General features: G+C 36.8%; 1 protein-coding gene and 1 long non-coding RNA gene across 2 annotated transcripts in view; both read right to left on the bottom strand.

Moving 5' to 3' along the window:
• On the bottom strand, nucleotides 1–23,390 carry LOC130012355 (uncharacterized). The gene is made up of 4 exons (XR_008787790.1): nucleotides 20,268–23,390; nucleotides 19,421–19,513; nucleotides 19,114–19,256; nucleotides 1–865 (listed from the first exon to the last, which is right to left on the bottom strand). It is a non-coding gene; the product is annotated as an uncharacterized LOC130012355 (long non-coding RNA).
• The window catches only part of LOC126817143 (ubiquitin-protein ligase E3C), a 477,264-nt gene that overhangs the window by 332,408 nt on the left and 120,930 nt on the right, over nucleotides 1–23,926 (bottom strand). The window lies entirely within an intron of this gene.

Below are 23,926 nucleotides of genomic sequence, written 5' to 3' on the forward strand. Positions count from 1 at the left end.
TATTACTTACTTTATCAATTATGCCAGAAGCAACTCATGCTGCCCAACCTTCAACATAAACAGCATCATCTACATCAAGGACAATTAGATCTTAACGGAAGCTGCAATTACATGTAACGTCATTCAAAACCACCCCACCGAGACCAAAAAGAGGGAAAAGACAAAAAGGGAAAACTGAGTCAACAAGGGAGAGGGTCGAAAGACTCAAAAAAGAAAAAAACTGAGGGACTCAAGGTTAGAAAACTCTTTTTTTAATAGTTGTAAAATATATACACAGAAACAGCAAGCAAGAATATTTATGAAACCAAATTTTTAAGATTAAGATATAAAGAAATATTTTGTAAGCTCACAATGGATTATTATTCACACACTTTCTTGTAATTATATAACAAATATATATATGATCATTTCTGGTCATAATTATATAAAATATTTACACAGTATGTAAGCCCAGAGATAATTATTTACAAATTGCAAACATAATTTTCAAATAATTTCAGAAACTGGTAAGTGGATGGATGTAGGATACTTTTGTTGTCTGTGGCTGAAAAAATGCCTGCAGTTTTATTTGACATTTCTGAAGAACTAAGAAACCAACAGCCAATCCAACCCCCATATCCAACCTCAACTGCACCAGACTGGTGTTCCTATGACAGATGTGGAGATATGCCAACAGATATTGAGAAGTTATGTTGCGGTACCAGACCAGAGAATTGTATTTCATTACCACCAGTAAGTGATTTTTTTCTGTAATAATATCCTTTGATATATTTCATCCACAAAAATTAATGTCATTGGTCCGGGTAGTACCGGCAGCAGGAAGTTCTGCAGCCTTCATTTCAGTCACTTCAAATTGGCTAGTTTACTGAAAATAGATTTTAAAAATAGTTAAATATACATTATGCAAGAGCTAAATCTGCCTATTGTAGGTTTTTCTTTAGGCCTGAAATGTTATACAAACTATTAATTAGACATTAATTAACGTATCCTGACCATAATCAACTGTCGATGTCAACGCTAACCTGCGATATTTGTTGGATTATGATCCGATTTGCTGCATAACTTACCGACTTTAGTAATGATGACCAAGGCTATGTGGAACTTTCGATCGCTTATTTCTCGGTTCATAGTGGATCAATTTGGCTGAAATCTTCAGCAAATTGCCTTTACATTATCTAGTTTTTAACTATTATAGTGAGAACTGCCAACTCGTTATCTAATCTCGCATAATGTATCTTTAATTTAATTTTTTCAGGAGTTTGAACAGTCTTGTTTAGAGTCACAAGTTCTGGATCTTGCTAATGTATATAGAAACGGTGTACTAGCAACTGATATGGACTAAGACATTAATCGAAGGAGAAGACTTGCAGCCTACAGATAATTTGTTATGTGGTGGTACAGGGAATAGAGTAGTACACTAGGGATTTGGTATCGTTTAGAACGGGGTTTTTAGCACTGGAAAGTATGCATAGCGTTTACTTTCAAAACATCGTTCGTTAATTGATAAAAATCTTTTAAGAATTACATAAATGGGTTAGTTAGTACTATGGCTTAGTTTAATGGTGACGAGTTTAGTTTCTCCTAGAGGCGTTTAAAAATGGCCGACTCGTTCACTTATCTACGACGTTCACTTATTAGACGAGCCGTCTGCTTTACCGAGATACATTGAAAAATCAACACACTGTTTACTTATCTACGGCCTTTACTTATTAGACGAGCCGTTTACTTTCCCGAGATACGATGAAAAATCAACACATGATTAATTTATCTACGGCGTTTAAAAATTAGATGAACCTTTTAATTTCCTGTGAGCCGTTTATCCGATCGGTTAATTTTGATTACGATTAATTACATATGAAGTACGAATAAAAAAGGGGAATATAAAAATGCACATCCATAGATGATCACCTTACCGGGGTCGTAGTATTATATATTATCCATTATCCTATAAACTTGGTATTCCATCACTGACAAATAAATAAAAGATAGGTTGCCAGGCAACGAAACATACGCCCACAGCAGCTAAATTGTCCGGGCAGTCAACAAGTGTTGTCGCATATTTTTACTTCTTTCGGTAATGAAACATTTATAATACACTCATGAAGTAATTATCAGAAAACCATTAGAATTTGTTTGATTTTTAATATCATGGATTTAGCTGTTCAAGTCATAAAAATTCATTGAAAATCAATATACTTGTTCGTCTCAAGCTCTTAAACTCTGTGTATCAATCTGAAGTCAATCGGATGATAACTTTAGCCTCTAGAGCGTCACAAGATTTTTCAAAGTGATCAAGGGCCATAACTGTGACAGTAATTATCGAAAATCACTGAAAATGAATAGACTTCTTTGTCTTATGACCTTAAACACTGTGTATAAATTTAAAGTCAACCGGATATTGACTTTGGCCTCTAGAGCGTCCACAAGATTTTTCAAAGTGATCAAGGGCCATAACTCTGGCAGTAAATATCGAAAATCACTGAAAATGAATAGACTTCATCTCATGACCCTAAACACTGTGTATAAATTTAAAGTCAATCGGATATTAACTTTAGCCTTTAGAGTGTCCAAAAGATTTTTCAAAGTGATCAAGGGCCATAACTCTGGCAATACTTATCGTAAATCGCTGAAAATAAATAGGCTGCTTCGTCTCATGACCTTAAGCACTGTGTATAAATTTAAAGCCAAACGGATATAAACTTTGGCCTCTAGAGCGTCCACAAGATTTTTTTGAAATGATCAAGGGCCATAACTCTGGCAGTAATTATAGAAAATCACTGAAAATGAATAGAGTTCTTCGTCTCATGACCTTAAACACTGTGTATAAATTTAAAGACAATCGGATATTGACTTTAGCCTCTAGAGCGACCACAAGATTTTTCAAAGTGATCAAGGGCCATAACTCTGGCAGTAATTATCTGAAATCGCTGAAAATCAATAGGCTTCTTCGTCTCATGACCTTAAACACTGTGTATAAATTTAAAGTCAATCAGATATTAACTTTGGCCTTTAGAGCGTCCACAAAATTTTTTGAAGTGATCAAGGGCCATAACTCTGGCAGTAATTATCGAAAATCGCTGAAAATGAATAGACTTCTTTGTCTCATGACCTTAAACACTGTGTATAAATTTAAAGTCAATCGGATATTAACTTTAGCCTCTAGAGCATCCACAAGATTTTTCAAAGTGATCAAGGGCCATAACTCTGGCAGTAATTATCTGAAATCGTTGAAAATCAATAGGCTTCATCGTCTCATGACCTTAAACACTGTGTATAAATTTAAAGTCAATCGGATATTAACTTTGACCTGTAGAGCGTCCACAAGATTTTTTAAAGTGATCAAGGGCCATAACTCTGGCAGTAATTATTGAAAATCGCTGAAAATCAATAGGCTGCTTCGTCTCATGACCTTAAGCACTGTGTATAAATTTAAAGTCAATCGGATATTGACTTTAGCCTCTAGAGCGACCACAAGATTTTTCAAAGTGATCAAGGGCCATAACTCTGGCAGTAATTATCTGAAATCGCTGAAAATCAATAGGGTTCTTCGTCTCATGACCTTAAACACTGTGTATAAATTTAAAGTCAATCAGATATTAACTTTGGTCTTTAGAGCGTCCACAAGTGATCAAGGGCCATAACTCTGGCAGTGATTATCGAAAATCGCTGAAAATGAATAGACTTCTTTGTCTCATGACCTTAAACACTGTGTATAAATTTAAAGTCAATCGGATATTAACTTTAGCCTCTAGAGCATCCACAAGATTTTTCAAAGTGATCAAGGGCCATAACTCTGGCAGTAATTATCTGAAATCGTTGAAAATCAATAGGCTTCATCGTCTCATGACCTTAAACACTGTGTATAAATTTAAAGTCAATCGGATATTAACTTTGACCTGTAGAGCGTCCACAAGATTTTTTTAAGTGATCAAGGGCCATAACTCTGGCAGTAATTATCGAAAATCGCTGAAAATCAATAGGCTTCTTCGTCTCATGACCTTAAACACTGTGTATAAATTTGAAGTCAATCGGATATTAACTATGGCCTGTAGAGTGTCCACAAGATTTTTTTAAAGTGATCAAGGGCCATAACTCTGGCAGTAATTATCGGAAATCGCTGAAAATCAATAGGCTTTTTCGTCTCATGACCTTAAACACTGTGTATAAATTTAAAGTCAATCGGATATTAACTTTGGCCTTTAGAGCGTCCACAAGATTTTTTGAAGTGATCAAGGGCCATAACTCTGGCAGTAATTATTGAAAATCGCTGAAAATCAATAGGCTTCTTCGTCTCATGACCATAAACACTGTGTATAAATTTAACGTCAATTGGATATTAACTTTGACCTCTAGAGCGTCAACAAGATTTTTTGAAGTGATCAAGGGCCATAACTCTGGCAGTAATTATCGGAAATCGCTGAAAATCAATAGGCTTCTTCGCTTCATGACCTTAAACACTGTGTATTAATTTAAAGTCAATCGGATATTAACTTTAGCCTCTAGAGCGTCCACAAGCAATTGTGGACACCGGACGGACGGGGGCGACGACAATATACGACCACATTTCAATGTGGGCGTATAAAAATCGGTAAATCATGTCCCAGGTAATTATACAATTGGAAATCAGTATATCACATCCCAGGTTATGTATCTTTTTTAAATCACAAATGAATGAACTAGTCTTTGTTCGTTCGTTCTTGGTGTTTAACGTCTGCTTCCACATAAGTGATATCGCAGACAAGACATAGGAAAGCCGAAGCTGATTCCTGTTTTTTAGAAAATGATTTTGCAATCTTTCCATTTGGCCTTAGGCCATGGATTTGGTTTAGTGGGAAGTTCTTCCCTTTATTTAATATAAAACATATCGTTTGGTAGATGATCTCGTCTGCTTCTGGATTGGTAGATGTCATCGTTTTAGTGTTTAGGTGCCAGGCCCGTCTTATCGTGGCCTCCCCTTACTCCACTATCCCACTCTCTGGGTTTGGTATCAGTTTTATTTGCGGAATAGTGTTTAGGTGCCGAGTTCGTCTGACCGTAACCCCCCCTTACTCCACTATCCTGCTAGTTTGGTAGATGTCATCTTTGTGGGGTTTGTGTTTAGGTGCCAGGCCCGTCTTATCGTGACCTCCCCTTACTCCACTATCCCACTCTGTAGGTTTGGTGTCTGTTTTTGGTGGAATAGTGTTTAGATGCCGAGTCCGTCTGATCGTGACTCCCCCTTACTCCACTATCCTGCCAGTTTGGTATAAATCCCCTATGTAGTTTAGTGTTTAGATGCCGGGCCCGTCTAACCGTGACCCCCTCTTACTTCACTATTCTACTTAGTCCAACTGTGTCCATTAGGGCGGGGATTTGTTCGAAGATTTGCAGTTTCAGGGTCCGATTCCTAGAAAATTCTTAAGCACGTTCTTGTGCTTAGATTTAAGTAGACTTTGCATTCCCAGAAAATTCTTAAGAACATTCTTGTGCTTATATTTTAAGTAGACTTCATTCTAAGCACAAGAACGTTATTATGCGTTCCAACAAAAAACTTAAGCACAACTTCGTTCTTAAACATAGTCAATCTAAGCACAAGTCCCAAGCAAGGTATACGGCTTGCTTACCAACCTTAAGTCTGTTTATGCTTCAAAAAGATGGCTGACGGTAGAGTTATTCGACGGCATTTCCGACACCTTTTGATACCAAAGAGACAGAGAAAATCCTTCTCCAGAAGAAATTTCAAATTAAGAATGCTATAGAAAATTTCGCTTCTAGGCCTACCCTGAAACCATTTTATTTATTTGCCAATTAGTAAACAATAGGCTACAAACACCCAGGATACTTTAAGATCAGGCGCTCTCACAATTATTCAGTTAGTTTGTACGTGTCTGCGTTTTTTTATCTTGTGGCACATTTTATATGTGTATAGGGGACATGTCAAATGCATCGAAATGAACCATTATATATGACGTCAACGAATCAGACGACAAATTTAATACCAAAGTTGTTTTTATGACGTTAAAGAGCATCGCAGTCTCAGTTTATGGTAAACTTTACCAGTCACAATGTGCTTAGACTTATACTTGACTTGTGCTTACGTAAGAATGGTCTTGAGAATTTTCTAGGGACGGTATTTTTATAAGTTTCTTACGTAAGAAAAAGTGAAGCATGACTTTGTGCTTACTTTAAGAATTTTCTAGGAACCAGGCCCTGGTCTTGAGTCCGAGTTGTCATTTTGGATTGAAATCAGACTGCTCAGAGAGTCGCCTGGAATGACGAACTTACTAGTCTTTTGATGGGAAATCCATGATATAGTGTCACGAATGGCCACAAGCTCTGCAGTGTACACTGAACAGTTATTGGCCAGTTTCCTGCTTATTCCCTGTTCCCCGTTTGGCAGGTATATTCCAAACGAGCTGGTGCCCCTTTCAGGATTGTGTGAGCCATCCGTGTACACATGGTCCCAGTCATCAGACGGCCAGTTGTCTTCCAGGTGTTCTAGAGAGAAAGCACGTGCAGCAGTGGGGTTGTTTTTCTTGTCGGTTTTCTGTAGTAGATCTACATTAACCGGCGGTATAGGGAGCGTCCAAGGGGCGATCGCTGGGGGGTCGTGTTCATTTATCACAAGCTCCCCCAGTCGCAGTTCCTTGATTGTTTCCCTGATACCCTGGCCGAAGCTTTTCTTTCTAGGATCTCTCACATATCTTGTATTTTGTAGACTGACAAAGGTTGGGGATCTTAGCCCAGTACCTTGTCGCTAGTTCTTTTCTTCTTAGGGATAGGGGCAACTCCCCGACTTCTTGCAGTAGTGCCTCTCTCCCAGTCCCTTGCCCTACGCCAGTCGCAATACACAGAGCTTTGTATTGGATGGTGTCAAGCTTCCTTAAGAGTAATGGCGCGCAGTTCATGAAGGCCAGAGAGCCATAGTCTAATAAAGATCGTATTAGAGCACGATACACCATCATTAGTGCAACTCTGTTGGCCCCCCCAAGTGCTGCCCGTTATTTTCCTCATTAAGTTTAGGATTTTGGTACATCTATCTACAGTCTCGTCGATGTGCGGCTTCCAGGTCAGCCTTCGGTCAAAGATTACGCCAAGGAACTTGGTTTGGTCTTTAAACTCGATGGTTTTCCCGTTCATACACAGAGTCATTCTGCTTATCCCTCTATCCCTGCTTACAAGCATGCCGACTGTTTTCTTCTCCGAGACTTTGAATCCCCAATCATTTGCCCATGCCATGAATTTGTCTAAGGCCTTCTGCATGTTCTTTTGTAGTTCACAGAAGTTCCTCCCTTTCCTCCATATGGTACTGTCATCAGCAAATTTAGCTAACTCAGTTTTGACGTCGAAGTAGGAAGATTTCTGTATGTCGTTGATCATGATATTGAAGAGAGTGGGACTGATAACCGACCCCTGAGGCGTGCCGTTTTCTAATGTTTGCCCGGCACTCAGGAATCTGCCAACTTTCACCTGTATCCTTCTATCGCTCAGAAAGCTTTTGATCCACCGAAACATTATGCCCGTTATACCAATACGTCCTAACTTGAAGAGCAGCCCGTCTAGCCACGACACATAACAGGTTCCCAGAGAGGAGTGCCTGCGACATGACTTGCTGTAGTCTCACCAAGTGGTCCGTTGTTGAACGCCCTTTCCTGAACCCGCTTTGATTTTTGTCGATCAGTCGGTTGCTCTCCAGATAGAACTGTAGTCGTATGTTAACCATTGTTTCCAAGGTTTTGCACAGTGTGGATGTCAAACTTACTGGTCGATAGGACTCTGCCTTTGTTCTCTCTATACCTGGTTTTGGAAGAGGGATGACGTTGGCTTTACGCCATTCTTTAGGTACCTCTCCTGCCAGCCAGGATGTGTTGAAGAAGCTTAGTATTATCCTTTTGGTATTTCTAGGCAGATGTTTGAGCATCAAGTACTTTACTTTGTCCTCACCAGCCGCACTATCCTTCTTGAGGGAAAGAGCCTTATTTAACTCCTCCTCAGAGAAGGGTAGATTGATTGATTTAGCCCCTTCATTAGGTTCAATTTCTAATGAAGGGTGCTGTGAGTAAAAGATTTCCTTTCTCTTCAGGAACTCTGGTGATTGGTTTTCGTCCCTGCTTGCGTCAGCGAAAGCTTTTGCAAGTAGATCTGCCTTTTCATTGCCGTTGGTAACGTACTCATCTCCATTCTTTAGGTTTGGTATGTTGAATGATCTGCGCTTCCCGTTCATGGCGTTCAGCTTCTTCCAGACGGCATCTGTTTGCGTGTTTTTGATTCAACGCATTACAGAATGTCATCCAGTGTCCGCTTTGTGCCTTCCGGATGGTGCCTCTTGCGGCGTATTTCAACTTCAGGTAGTTTTGGTGGTAGTGGCGTTTCCGTAGGCGTAGTGCCTTCTTTCTTTCGTTAACCGCCTTCTGACATTCTGGTGATCACCAAGGTTTTCTAATCCTTGATTGCCCTCCAGAAGTCTTGGGAATGGAGTCATCTGCGGCACATATAATAGCACTCGTGATGTTGGCTGCGTACACGTCGATGTTGGCATCGATGATGTCTTCTTCTTTCCACCCAAGGCAGCCTACACGGAAGTTAGCCCGATCAGCCTCTTTTATTTTCCAATTGGGTTTCCCGTTATAGACTTCCCTGGTTGTTTCACATTGGATGCAGAGTTCTATCAGTAGATGGTCGCTGCCAAGTGTTTCATCTTCGTGTACTTGCCAGTCGCAGCGGTTTGCCATACCAAGCGTACAGAGCGTGAGATCCAGGTGTGAAGGTGGGGTATTTCCTCCAACAAAAGTAGGGCTCTCGTCGTTCAGTACGCATAGGTCGTTTTCTTCTATTATTGAGCATAGGCTAATCCCCCGACCGTCATTCCTCGGTGACCCCCACAGGATGTGTTTTACGTTGAAATCCCCGCAAAACACAAATTCGCCCTGAGGAAGCTGGTCGAGAAGTGACTGGAAGTCAACTGCTTTTCTCGTGACATCTGGGGGTAGCATGGTACCCCCTCTCTGTAAGATCTTCCAGAATTTCCTCCCCGGTATATTCGGTCGGTATCCCATGAACAACCACCTTATCAATAGACAAGGTGATCGGTTCGGACACCGTCACGGTCATACCGAGAAGTACGTTCTGAGCCAGCGCCAGATCCACCTCAGACCTACTTTTTAAGGCAAGTCTAAGTTGGCCTGACACAGTGATCTTTAAGTCGGGTATGTTAGTAATACCCCACTTACTCTTTAGTTCCTTCCCCACAGCCGTAAGTTTGGCTCCTTGAAAGGAAGTCTTTTTGGAGTCTTAGCTAGGCTACTTTATCTGAGATAAATTTAGTCGATAGCTTTGGAGCTCTGGTGCATTAGGTGTTATCAGTACGAGTCTGGGCTAGGCTACTTTATCTATGATAAACTCAGCAATAGCTTTGGAGCTCTGGTGCACTAGGTGTTATTATTTTTTTTTTTTACTGTTTAAACCAATTTATGCTAATTTCAATCAGTCATACAAATTTGAAAACTAATACTAGCAATACAGTAGTAGCATAACGGAAATCCAAATCCATCATTTTTTTTTTATTTTTTTTATAAATAGTTTATTTACAAAAGTCATAGGTACACTCATAGGTACGAGTACTAATTAACAACTAGTCTTCCATATGTACACATGTTTATAAGTCAAGCTCTCCATAGCAGTGCGATAATCTTGCAAGACTGTACATTAGACTGGCGCAAAAAACAGTCGCTATCAATCTCTATAGACAAGCTGTCGCCCATTTTCAGACAACGTAACCACTTGATTGGGGCTGTGCAATATGTAGAGTCCATGATGTATTTTGGCGAGTGATTAAGCTGCCAATATGTAATTATAAAAAACCTTTTTTCATAAAGAAGATAAATGATGTTAGACATTATAAACTAACAAACAATACGAGTATACCAAAGACATCGGTGAACTAATCTAAAATCATAACGGCAAATCTAAAGATAGGTTGCCTGGCAACGAAACATAAGCCCACAGCAGCTAACTCGTCCGGGCAGTCAACAAGAGTTGTCACATATTTTTACTTTTTTCGGTAATGAAACATTTATAATACATTAAAATCTGATTAAGAGTAACAACTCATTAAGTAATTATCAGAAAACCATTAGAATTTGTTTGGTTTTTATAAAGTTTTGCCCCATGCTAACGTTTAGTATAGAAAACTTTTAACATCATGGATTTGGCTGTTCAAGTCATAAAAATTCATTGAAAATCAATATACTTGTTTGTCTCAAGACCTTACACTCTGTGTATGAATCTGAAGTCAATCGGATGATAACTTTAGCTTCTAGAGGGTCACAAGGTTTTTAAAAGTGATCAAGGGCTATAACTTTGACAGTAATTATCGGAAATCGTTGAAAATCAATACGATTCTTCGTCTCATGACCTCAAACACTCTGTATCAATTTAAAGTCAATCGGATATTAACTTTAGCCTCTAGAGCATTTACAAGATTCGGATATTAACTTTGACCTCTAGAGCGTCCATAAGATTTTTTGAAGTGATCAAGGGCCATAACTCTGGCAGTAATTATCAGAAATCGCTGAAAATCAATAGGATTCTTCGTCTCATGACCTTTAACACTGTGTATAAATCTAAAGTCAATCGGATATTAACTTTAGCCTCTAGAGCATTTACAAGATTTTTTGAAGTGATCAAGGGCCATAACTCTGGCAGTAATTATCGAAAATGGCTGAAAATGAATAAACTTCTTCGTCTCATGACCTTAAACACTGTGTATAAATTTAAACTCATTCGGATATTAACTTTGACCTCTAGAGCGTCCATAAGATTTTTTGAAGTGATCAAGGGCCATAACTCTGGCAGTAATTATCAGAAATCGCTGAAAATCAATAGGCTTCTTCGTCTCATGACCTTAAACACTGTGTATAAATTTAAAGTCAATCGGATATTAACTTTAGCCTCTAGAGCGTCCACAAGCAATTGTGGACGCCGGACCGCCGGACGGACGGAGCGTATAAAAACAAAACGAATATACTTTACTACAAAAACATCGGTGAACTGACCTAAGATCTAAAATCATAACGCCAATTAACAAACAATACGAACATACAGCGGTGAACTAATCCTGGTCGTGATCGTTAATCAACAAAAATCGAGGAGTAAAACATATTTATTCCATACATTATTGTTTATGTAACAGTTTATTTAACGATAAGTACAACTCAGTTAATTATAATAACAAGGGGGGTGAAACAGCCCGATAAATTTTTTTTAATGGTTAATATCTATTTATACAAAAACACATTGCTGAACAGGGTCGAAAAGCTCCTTCTCAGTCTCAAAGGTTTGTAATGAAAATTATTTTAATATTGTAACTGAACTTTGTATTTGTTATACTTTTATCTTTTGTATTCTAAATTATGGGGTTTTCATTCGGGACATGATATAGAACAAATACATTTAAGGTACCTTAGGAAAATCTTAGATACAAGAACAACCACAAATTTCCACATGATCTATTATGAACTTGGACGTTTCCCTTTAATCATTACAAGAAAATTACGGATATTTAAATACTGGATTAAAATACGTTCTTCTACTAATGTCTTACTTAATTCTTGCTACTCTAATGTTAATAAATAATGACCCGTGGGTCCTGAATGTTAAGAAGGAACTTGGCTTGTGAGATTTATGGGAAAAACCTGCTCATCGCATAAACACAAATTGTACCATATCATCAGACAAAGATTATTAGACATATTTAGACAGGAGTGTTTTGAGAAATTTGAATTACAAGAATCCGTTTGTCCAGTCATAATTTAAGTATTTAAAGGTTACGATATAGTACTAAATATAATGAGAGAAGTAAACGATTATGTACATTGTTTAATTTTGAAGACATTGAAGTTGAGTACCATTTTGTTTTTATTTATAAAAGTCTGAGATAATAATATATACTCAGCCAAATTTAAAACTTGACACTCGGGATTTTTGGGACTAGATTTTTAATATTTGGTTTAAGGCAACTATTTTAGTGTTATGTTGTGCACAGACGACCTTGACATCAACAGAAAGCAAGAATACGTCTCGCCGATAGTCCTTGACATTGATAACGTTCGTGATGTCAGTGTCACAGTACCCCCCAAAATGAAATTCACAGACTTGGAGAACAATCGGAATAAAGTGTTTAGTAACGGTTGTGGCCTCCTCTTGCGCCTCGTACTGCTACACAACGTCTTCTCATGGATCTCAGAACATTAGTAAACACTACCCGAGGAAGACGTTGCCACTGCTCAGCAAGAGCATGTTGAAGGTATTGCAACGACAGTGGTGGATTCACTTGCTGACGAACACGTCGACCCAGTTCGTCCCAGATGTGTTCAATAGGATTAAGGTCGGGGCTAAGCGACGGCCAATCCAGGACTTGGACACCGGCATTCCTTAAAGAATTCTAGGTAGCAATTGCTGTATGGGGTCGAGCATTGTCTTGTTGAAACGTTAGTCCAGGCCCATGTCTCTGCATAAACGGAAGAAGAACAGGTTGCAAAATCTGATCCCTGTACTGGACAGCATTTAAGTTCCCTTGGACAACAACAAGAGGAGAACGTCCATGTCCACAAAAAGAACCCCAAACCATGACGCTGCCGCCACCAAATCGGTCAACTTCTCTGACGCATACTTGACCGTAACGTTCGTCACTAAAGACAACCGAATTCCACTGTCTTTGAGTAAATCTTATGTGTCTTGTGGCCCACACAAGTCGGTTACGGCGATGAAGAGGTGTCAATATTGGTCCGAGCTCGAACAGTTCGTGCAGTTACCATTCCACCAAACATTTCTCTACTTGTGGAGGTTGCAGTGACAAATCTGTTTCTAAGATGACGTAATCGTATTGCTTGATTTTCTTGGAGTGACGTCACACGTGGCGCTCCCGCCCTTGGGCGGTCGGCAATAGTTCCAGTTTGAAGCACTCTCATTCTAAGATTAATTATTGTCTGGCATGAACAATTAAAGGCTCTTGCAACAGTGACCACAGACTGACCAGCATAGAGCCTACTTATAGCACGTAGACGTTCTACATTTGAAAGGCGCGGCATTTTCTAACAAAGATGAAAATAACAATTTTAATTTGTTTTTCCAGTTCAAGTTACGTGTGCGTGTTCAGTTTAAGCAAACTTGCATCGATTGACCTCACGAGTTTGTGTTTGCACGTGTTTTCAGGTTTTTCATCTTTATATGCTCAAAAGTCACGTGATCCACGTGACTTTACAATTTATGAAATTAAAGGCCTCTTACTATCTTACTACTTACTATCGTTAGAAACACTTTAAAATTTATTTGACTTACCAGAAAAAAAAAAATTGTTGAAATTCATCATTGTCAAGTTTTTAATTTGGCTGAATATATAAAAAAAAAGTATTATTATTCGAACCCCAGTGTTTTTAAATTATTTAATCTTTTATGTACTAAAAATGTATCTGAACTTGTAAACCCTGGTAGATTTTTATATTTTTCTAATAAACGGAATAGTAAAAATTAATATACCGTCACTCTAATCTCCATATCATGATTCTTGTTTGTAATACTGTGTTTATAAAGGAAGGTTGCCAACACTCAAATTCAGCCTATGTCAAATTACCACACCCTAGGGATCTGAAACTAAGACCAATAATAGCGGGACCTCAATGCCCAACACATAGACTTAGCAACTTTATAGACATCCTCTTAAAACCATTAACAAAACATGTGAAAAGTTACTTAAGAGACATAACTGATTTTCTCAACCATCTCCCTTCAGCGACAAATCAAAATACCAAGTTTGTATCATTTGATGTGACTAACCTTTATTCAAATATACCTCATGACTTAGGTATAGAAGCAATTCATTATTGGTTACATAAACACTCCCATGAGTTACCTGAGAGAATTTCAAAAGATTTCATTATAGAAAGTGTAAAATTTATTCTTACAAATAATAATTTTCATTTTAATGAAAACTATTATAAACAAATAAAGGGGACAGACATGGGAACGAAAATGGCGCCAACTTACGCTACACTTGTACTAGGATACCTAGAAGAGTCTTTATACCGTAAGGTTGGCCAACACTTTGGAGATGAATTCGAAAACGAATTCAAACGAAATTGGAAAAGATTTTTGGATGACTGTTTTATATTGTGGACTCAAGATAATGATTCCTTGAAAGACCTACATTATATACTCCAAAACTTACATCCAAGTCTATCATTTACAATGGAAGATAGCAATGAAAAGTTACCATTCTTAGATGCAATGGTAACTATAAAGTCAGGACAAATAGAAACTGATATCTACTATAAACCTACAGATTCCAAACAGTATTTAGACTACAGATCCTGCCACCCACGCCATATTAAAAATAGCATTCCATCTTCACCAGCCCGTAGAATATGTACCATAGTATCAGACCCCACTATTCTAGACTTAAGACTGAGAGAATTAGAGAAACTATTAAAAGCCAGAGGGTATCCTGATAATATCATTTTAGATATTATAAGAAAGGCCCGTTCTTTTAACCGAGAAGATCCTCCAAAACAAAGGGAACAAGAAAACAATTTGGCAGTCTTACCTATTATAACTACATTCAACCCCTACAACCCAAATGTTTATCCAAATGTGAGAAACTATGTACAGGCGCTAGACACATGTCCAAAGATAAAACATGCTCTAAAAGGTACTAAAATGATAAACAGTAAACGGCAGAGCAAAAATCTGAAACAACTGTTATCAAAAGCGTGCTTTATTGATCAAAAACCTGTGTTAGGTGGAAGTATCACGAAATGTATTAGGCCGAATTGCGGCACATGTTCACACATTTTGGAGGTAAATTCATTCACCTTTAGGAATAACTCAAAATTCATAATAATGGAAAATATGTCTTGCGCCTCTAGAAACCTAATATATGTAATAACATGCGCTGGTTGTGGGGAAGAATATATTGGTCAAACGGGGGATGTATTGAGAGCAAGAGTCCGAGTACATAAACAACAAATTAAAACCCCATATTATAGATGTATACCCCTTAGCGCACATATAGATGAATGCGCAAAGAATTGCAATCCCCAGTTCACAATCTGTCCTATATACAAAATGCGCACAGAGAAAGAAGAGCTGAGGAAAATCAAAGAACAATACTTTATTGAAGGATATACCCCTAAATTAAACTGTAACTAACATGAAATCATGTTGACGTCACATTTACTGCGTATGACGCCATGAATCACGTCCCTTGCCATTGTCAACGCTATACCATTAGCTATACAATGTATAAGTTACCCTGATGATCACTATGTTGTGAAACCGGTTGGTAATGAATTTATATGAAGACCAATCTTCAGTTTGTTATTTTTAAAGAGTATATAATAGTATATATGGATATTTGTATTGCTTTTTTTGTTTTGTTTTGTAAATATTTTTGTTTCTCCCAATGAGTCTGTGACTCAAGGCTTATAAAAACTTGAAACAGTCCGAGGTGAAATGGTTGTGGGATGAACTGACCCGCACCCGGCTGGTAACTACAGGTGGGAATTAATAAAACAATAGCATTCGACCAATCAAATAATTAATCCATACTGTACTTACGAACATGTATATTCAAAAACATGGTTTCATATGGCACCCAGGCACTTGACCACAGGTGTGAATTAATAAAACAATAGCATTCGACCAATCAAATAATTAATCTATACTGTAACAACGTTCATTTACGACGTTGTTGTTGTTGTTCATTAAAGATTTAACGTCCAATACAATGGATATGATATTATGGACAGGTTGATTTAATTAAATTATTTACGCATGAAAATTGTTAAAAACACAAAATAAAAAGGTCCTCGGATACCAAAAGTTTCTTAAAGCACACTTATAAATTTGCTGTCTAGAGAAGAGAGGGCGTCTTCTCCCTTTGTCATAGTAAAGTTAACACATAACTCCATCCTATATTCCAAATAACAACCGGCTGACCAAAAGGTAAATAGCTCATAATACACAGGCCTTTTCTGTAATTAATATGTATGGGAATATAGATTAAGAGGAGATTAGTGACTAATATGATAATTGTCTGTGATATCACCTCGGTGGAAGCGGGCGTTAAATAAAGCTATTTCACACATAATCTGATAATCGTAGATAAACGACGACTTTCACAACATAAAAGTTGCGTTTATTTTGAATACTAAAATAACTCTGGCTTAGTTTGGCTTGGCTCTGAATTTTGATCGAGCGGAAGATTTTTAAAGACACAGATTTTTATTAACAATTTTAACAGACTGTGGTATAGGATTTAAATGGTTCATTTACATTATCAATACATACAGTTTGCTTTTTTTTTATTAAATTATATATAAATCCGTTGATTGTTTTCCAATTTTGATTTCTTTTTGTGCATGCTGCTATTTCTGTATTTATAAACCAGTGTTGTGTTTTTAGTATTCATGCTGTTATTTGTGATTGTTTTTAGTATTTAAGTGTACATACATATAAATACATACAATTGGTTTTTGTTATTAGATTGTCATATCTAAATATATGTTCTGTTTTATTTATAAACCCTTTTCTTTTTCGGGAATGTTGATTTTGAATCAGTCACAAACTTTAACACCTGTACCCAATAATCAACTAAATTGCGCAGAAGCCCCCAATCAAGTAATTACGCTGTCTGAAAATGGGCGACAGCTTGTCTATAGAGATTGACAGTGACCTTTTTTGACGCCAGTCTAATGTACAGTCTCGCGAGATTATCGCACTGTCATTGAAGCTCAACTTATGAACACGTGTACAGATGGAAGACTAGTTAATTCATTTGTGATTTAAAAAAGATACATTACTTGGGACGTGATTTACCGATTTCCAATTGTATAGTTACCTGGGACGTGATTTACCGATTTTTGATTTATTTGTCAGTGATGGAATACTATAGGATAGTGGATAATATATAATACTACGACCACGGTAAAGTGATCATCTATGGGTGTGCATTTTTTATATTCCCCTTTTTATATTAGTACTTCATATGTAAATAACCGTAATAAAAATTAACCGATCGGATAAACGAATGCCAGTCAAGTCGTCCACAAGCAAAGTCGTACACACGAAAAATCTGGTAAAGTCGTCCACACCCGTTGGTGGAGTCGTCCACACTCGTTGGTGGAGTCGTCCACACGACTTAGTATAATTTCTGGATATAGTAATACGTTGGTGGAGTCGTCCACACGACTTTCGGGACACATAATGTATTTTTAATTAGTATAGTTTTTCTGCGTGGTCACCCTTTCTCCCGGCAAAACTATAATTTCTGGATATAGTAATACGTTGGTGGAGTCGTCCACACGACTTGGCATAATTTCTGGTTATAGTAATACGTTGGTGGAGTCGTCCACACGACTTAGTTTACTTTCGGGACACATAATGTATTTTTAATTAGTATAATTTTTCTGCGTGGTCACCCTTTCTCCCGGCAAAGTAAATCATTTTATTCAATAAATAACACATTCATAAACAAATTTAACAAATTCAATAAATAATCATTAATATAACAAATTCAATAAATAATCATTAATATAACAAATTCAATAAATAACAAATTCATAAACAAGTTCATTAATATAACAATTTCATTAATATAACAAGCCCCATGCACAAATGAATTCCTATACCGCTACCAAACGACCTGCACGTCCTTTAAAAGCCCCGATACACTTTTTTCCCCCTGTTGATACAATTCCCATATTTTAAAGAGTGTTGTCGTAATGTGTTATAGACTCTATTAGGCCTTTAAATCTGAGGATTCAGCTGGTGGCACTTGTTTGAATCAATATGGGCAACAGAATGAAAATAAAATTAATCCAATTAGAATACAGAGGTGTTACTTTTATATAATGACATCAGCATTTACAATCAACTCAAACGTTAAAGTGTAAAGCACAAACAAAAATATATGACTGAGAAAGAAACTATTTTAAAGGGTAAAAAAACGTTTTTTATATTTAATTAAAAAATGTCGATAAAACATTCAAATTAACATATCCAACAACGTTTTTAAGACGTTTATTTTATGTTTTGTGAAATGTTTTTTTTACAACGTTGTTTCAAACGTTGAAAATAAACGTTTTGAAAACCTAACTGAAACGTTTTTAATACGTTTAAAAGATGTTTAATTGTTTGCTGGGTTAATACTAATCAAAAATGTTACAATCATAACGTCAATTAAAAGCGAATATACTTTATTAAAAAAACATCGTTAATACTGATCAAACAATCAAAAATGCTAAAACCATAACACCAATTAACAAACAATACAAAATACAAGTATACTTCATTGCAAAAACATCGGTGAACAACAAACTAACAAAACAAACAATAACATCGACGTTTTGAGTACGAGTAAATTGTGTTCGAGTCTTATTCTTAGTTGTGGACGACATCACCAATAGTTGAGTATGAGTAAATTGTGTACGAGTCTTATTCTTAGTTGTGGACGACATCACCAATAGTTGAGTACGAGTAAATTGTGTACGAGCCTTATTCTTAGTTGTGGACGACATCACCAATAGTTGTGGACGACATCACCAATGCCTTGTGGACGACTCCATCAATGGGTGTGGACGACTTCACTGTGGACGACTTCACTGGCACCCGGATAAACGGCTCGCGGAAAATTAAACGGTTCATCTTATTTTTCAACGCCGTAGATAAATTAATCGTGTGTTGATTTTTTAACGTATCTCGGGAAAGTAAACGGCTCATCTAATAAGTAATGGCCGTAGATAAGTAAACAGTGTGTTGATTTTTCAACGTATCTCGGGAAAGCAGACGGCTCGTCTAATAAGTAAAAGTCGTAGATAAGTGAACGGGTCAGCCATTTTTAAACGCCTCTCGGAGAAACTAAACCTGTTACCATTAAACTAAGCCATAGTACTAACTAACTCATTTATGTAATTCTTAAACGATTTTTATCAATTATTGAACAATGTTTTGAAAGTAAACTCTATGCATACTTTCCAGCGCTAAAAACCCTGTTATGTTATGTTCTGAAATTAGGATTATCATTTCAAGACAGAAATGGCATGTGTTTTAATCGAAGACGATTATTATGAAAATACTTACATTAAAATCTGGTTTTCTGTTTCTTGGCTGTCTCTGAAGTTGGTTCTGGCTGGGGTTTTGCACCTGTGTCTGCAATCTTTCGAGGACCATCCTGGTCTAGTGGTCATTTTCGCCCCATTTTGCCTTTATCATCGAGTCTGGCCCTATAAAGATAGTAAATTCAAGACATCAAAATTGTTCCAGGATGGTTTGGCAATTAATACAAATTCTTGTTTCGTGCCAGACATTTTTAATTTTTACAACACTTTATTAATTCTAATGTTGTAATTTAACTCATCTATCCAATCAAACTTACTATGGTACTTACTTTTCTTGAGTTATATTGTCTTGAAAGGGGCTTATTCCTACAGAGATTGTAGACATTTCAGGAGGCCTGTTCTTTCCCTTGTCTGTATCAGTACTACAAAAACAAAATTAGTTGTAATAATTGGTACTATCATGTATAAAAGTGACGATATCATTACCAGTATGTTAATGATGAAAGTGTCTGGTAGCTTTCCAACAACCAAGATTTTCACAGCGTTGGAAAAATATTGTGACAAAAAATAAGGTGTAGTAATAATAGATATAATATGCAAAGTGAATGAAACAATAATGTCACTGAGACAATAATGTCATTGAATAATTCGAAACAGTGATAAAATTGTTATTACTATATAAATAAAATATTAAAAATTCTTAAAATACAGATGTGACGTCATCCTTTGATGTTGGAGTACCATTATTTCAAATAATCGCACGGGCAATGTGCCAAGCGTAACTTGGTAAAATATTGAACTCGAGTGACGTATTTCATTGCAAAGCACGTGCAAGTGTCTGTATTTTAAGTTGTTTAATGGTCTCGAGCTTAAGACATTGCGTAATATATTGTAAAAACATTCGGGTCTCACGGCCCTCATGTTGTTACAATATATTACTTAATGTCTCGCTCGAGACCATTAAAAGATACATATAAAAGTTGTGTTCGTATTTTTTCATATAATCCTCGTTTTTAAATTTATGGGATGAAATGACCCTATATAAGTGAGATGAAACACAACCCTATATAAGTGGAATGAAACGACCCATGTAATTTTTGGATGAAACAGCCCAGGATGATCTACATGTAACATAATTGTCAAAAAACAATTAATTAGTTGCTGTACAAACATTACCTGCCATGAATGGATGATAGTTCTGAAACATGCAGTGCTCCAGCATTTGAAGGCACACAAATTCCGCTAATAGCTGAAAAAATAAATACATTCACCAGTCATTCATCAAAAAATTGTCTGTTAATATTAGTTATTATACAAGATAGTAAAAAAAACCCTTACAATAATTAAATTTAAATTCAGGTTACTAATAAACCATAGCTCATATGAGATATTCAACCATCTAGATTAAAGTACAGTAGCTAAGTCTCTAACCCAATATCATCGAAAGTCTGACAAAAATTATTTGTCAATTTAAATCGACATTGATGTTGTGATTTTACTGGGAAAAGATGGGCTTCTGACATCCAATATATATAAAAAAAATGAACATTTTACATGTTTACCATTTGTAACAAAGGACTCAAATAACAGGGCTAGACATATTCCACAAGTCAGGACGGTGACCCCATATTCTTAGGTGGAGAGCCTGCATAATAAATAGATTGCCGTCTCATTGATACTTCTGGGGCAATTCGTCGAACATAACTGATTAGAATTAACAGTAAAAACAGAAATGATTGAATGTAAATTGTAAATAAGTTTATATGTACACATATATTACATTATTATAAACGTTGCGACCCATTTGTGTCAATTTCTAGGTCCCAAATATTAGCGATTTAAACAATGGTAAAGAAATAGAAACAATATTTCACATCTTTTATAAAATGAAATGGAGTTTAACGTCCTACTGTTCTGCTCCGAACTGGGCTAATGAAGACGGGCATACACCATACAGTGTGCTATGAGGGAAATTTTACTACGGCCTACTCTTATATCGAATTGCAAATGTAAAGGGATCTTTTACGTGCAGGCCAATGTGTACACGGGACCTCAGTTTTTCGTCCCCTCGAACGACTAGACAGCTGTCCTTATCAGGCCCTCTGTCCTGCATCACTGACAAGGGGGAACCACGTAGGAAATTCTGGATGAACTTTCTCGGTAAATGCAAGGATCGAACACCCGACCTCCAGGCTAGCGAGCCAGCGTCTTACCCAAATAGCTACCGTGATCCCCACGTTTTATAAAGATATAATATTTATAAACAGTAATATTTTTCAAAACGAAACGTTTCCCATTCCAATGGTAATAATAAGCTGAATATAGATTCTCATGATAATATTTTGCAAATTAGGCCTACCTGTCCAATAACAGCTTTGCCACTTCTTGATGAGTCTCTATTTTCAGTTTCTCCTTCAATTCGTACAAAGGTTAATTGGACTTGTTAATCGAAGGAAAAAAATCACACTGTTCGAACTCAAGGACAATACATGTAGTCAATGACAATAGATAGATAGAGATCTAGCTGATTGACACCTCTATGTGTATATACAATTCAGGCTAATTAGACCTAAGACGGACTGTCTAGAATGTTATTAATAAGTTTGAATTAATTGTTTGGTAATCCAAGTCATATTAATCCCCATTTCCTTTCACATTCCCGTTGACATTATGTATTTATTTATTTGCAACAATAAACCGCACAACACTTGAGGATATCCCCCTTATGACATCATGGAAAGCTATTTTTAGAACAGGAAGTCAATCAAATCTGGAGTTTATTACCTCCCTTGATAGAAATGACTCTTAGATTATTTGAATCGTCTGATGTTAGACGATTCAACTGGATTTGGAATTGAAAAATACTTTCGAACCATTTGGGCAATTCAAATAGGATTTAATGGATAATTAACACATCAGGTAAGACACTAACACATCTAGTACTTAGATTAAGACTATTTTTCTATTTTCTGGAGCTGTCAAGCCAGCCAGAGTGTTATTGTCCCTTTAACAAGTTCAACTAATATCTTATACGCTCAAAATCATGAACTCAATATAACTTGTATTATAAACTCAATATACATATGAAATGGGTTTTAACGTCCTACTGTTCTGCTCCAACAGGACTCATGACGACAGGAAACCACGCCGGTAAATCACGATGAACTTTCTTGGTTAACATTTGACACTATCCTATGTCGCGGTACCAAAAAGGAATTAGCTGTGACACTATGGGGACAGATGATCGTCTAGGACCTGCTTGGACTTCTTGTTGTTGGATCAATTATCTCAATCATCAATTAATGGACTCTGGAACACCGTTTATGTTGTTACTAAGTTTATCTAACGAATACAGCAAACTACAAAGGTCACATACACGAAACTACAATATCTATGATAGTTACTTTTTGAGTAATTAAAATCTCCACGGTCTGAGTTTAATATCCTTTCTAACTCAGACCTAACGGCTTAAACGTAACAAGAGCCACATACTTCTTGTTAGTTCTACATAAGGTTCGCGCTAGGATGATGCGTTCGCCCAAGCCTCTTAGCCGAGGAGGCTATAGGTATGTTCCCCTTGAGCTCCGAATGATTGTCTGAGGTAAATCAAACCTGCTCTATAATATATAGAAGTATAATGCAGCAGCTATTGGGGCGGGACAATTACCATTTTTGGGTAAGTGTTTCGTATAGGCACCGTTTAACATCAACATTATTCTAGTTAATTGTACTAATCTAGGATGATGTGTTCGCCCTAGCCTCTAAGCCGAGGAGGCTATAGGTATGTTCCCCTTGAGCTCCGAATGATTGTTTGAGGTAAATCAAACCCGCTCTATAATATATAGAAGTATAATGCAGCAGCTATTGGGGCGGGACAATTACCATTTTTGGGTAAGTGTTTCATATAGGCACCGTTTAACGTCAACATTATTCTAGTTAATTGTACTAATCTGTGCCCGAGATGACTGGACGATAATACCCTACTTTCCAGAAATGGATACTGACATAACTGGGGGTGAGTTAGTCTAAGTCTAGACTCTAAGTTAGTAGTAGGATAATGCAAACTACTTCATTACCCTAGTTTTCGTCACACATCATGTAGGTAAAGATTTCTATATTAAACAGAACACTTTTCTTAGACCTAAAATAACTCTATATAGTGTTATAAACACAGCAATTGAACACAGGACTTCAAGGTTAGCGAGCCAACATCTTACTGAGCCACCATGGCTCCTAACTTAAGGATGTAACGGTTCAAAAATTCTTGAACCGGTTAACTGGATGTTAAAAACCCAACCGTAACCGGTTAACCCATAAAAATTTTCTATCAAAATATTTGTTGCCCCAAAATAAGACTTGATAATATATTTTTAAATTATTAGTATTACAGCTTTTAAGTTAACAGTCAGTACAAATTCCATTCATTCATTCATTCATCCATTCATTCATTCTTGATGTTTCATTTCTCCATCTTGCACCCTGACAGGTCACGTAATGTGAGGTATAGACCAGTGGCAGTTGAATTGAAATCATGTTGATTTTTTTTTTTTAAAAAAGCTTCACTAATACGTCATAAGATTAATTATGAAATCAATATTTGAAAGCATACCTTTGGATTTTTAAGTACAAAATAAGTTTGATTATTCAACATCATCTAATTCCAAAGAGTTTACTACAGGTGTTGCTATCACAAGCCATGCTGTATCGTATGGAACCAGTGACCCGTATGTCAACTTTGACCCCACAGCATTGCGCACTCGCACTCGAGTGATGATAAAAACAATTTTACTATTCTATTTTAATATTATTTCATCACATCATACTTGTTTCCTTTT

The sequence above is a fragment of the Patella vulgata genome, chromosome 4 (assembly GCF_932274485.2).
Source record: "Patella vulgata chromosome 4, xgPatVulg1.2, whole genome shotgun sequence".
NCBI classification, from domain to species: domain Eukaryota; kingdom Metazoa; phylum Mollusca; class Gastropoda; family Patellidae; genus Patella; species Patella vulgata.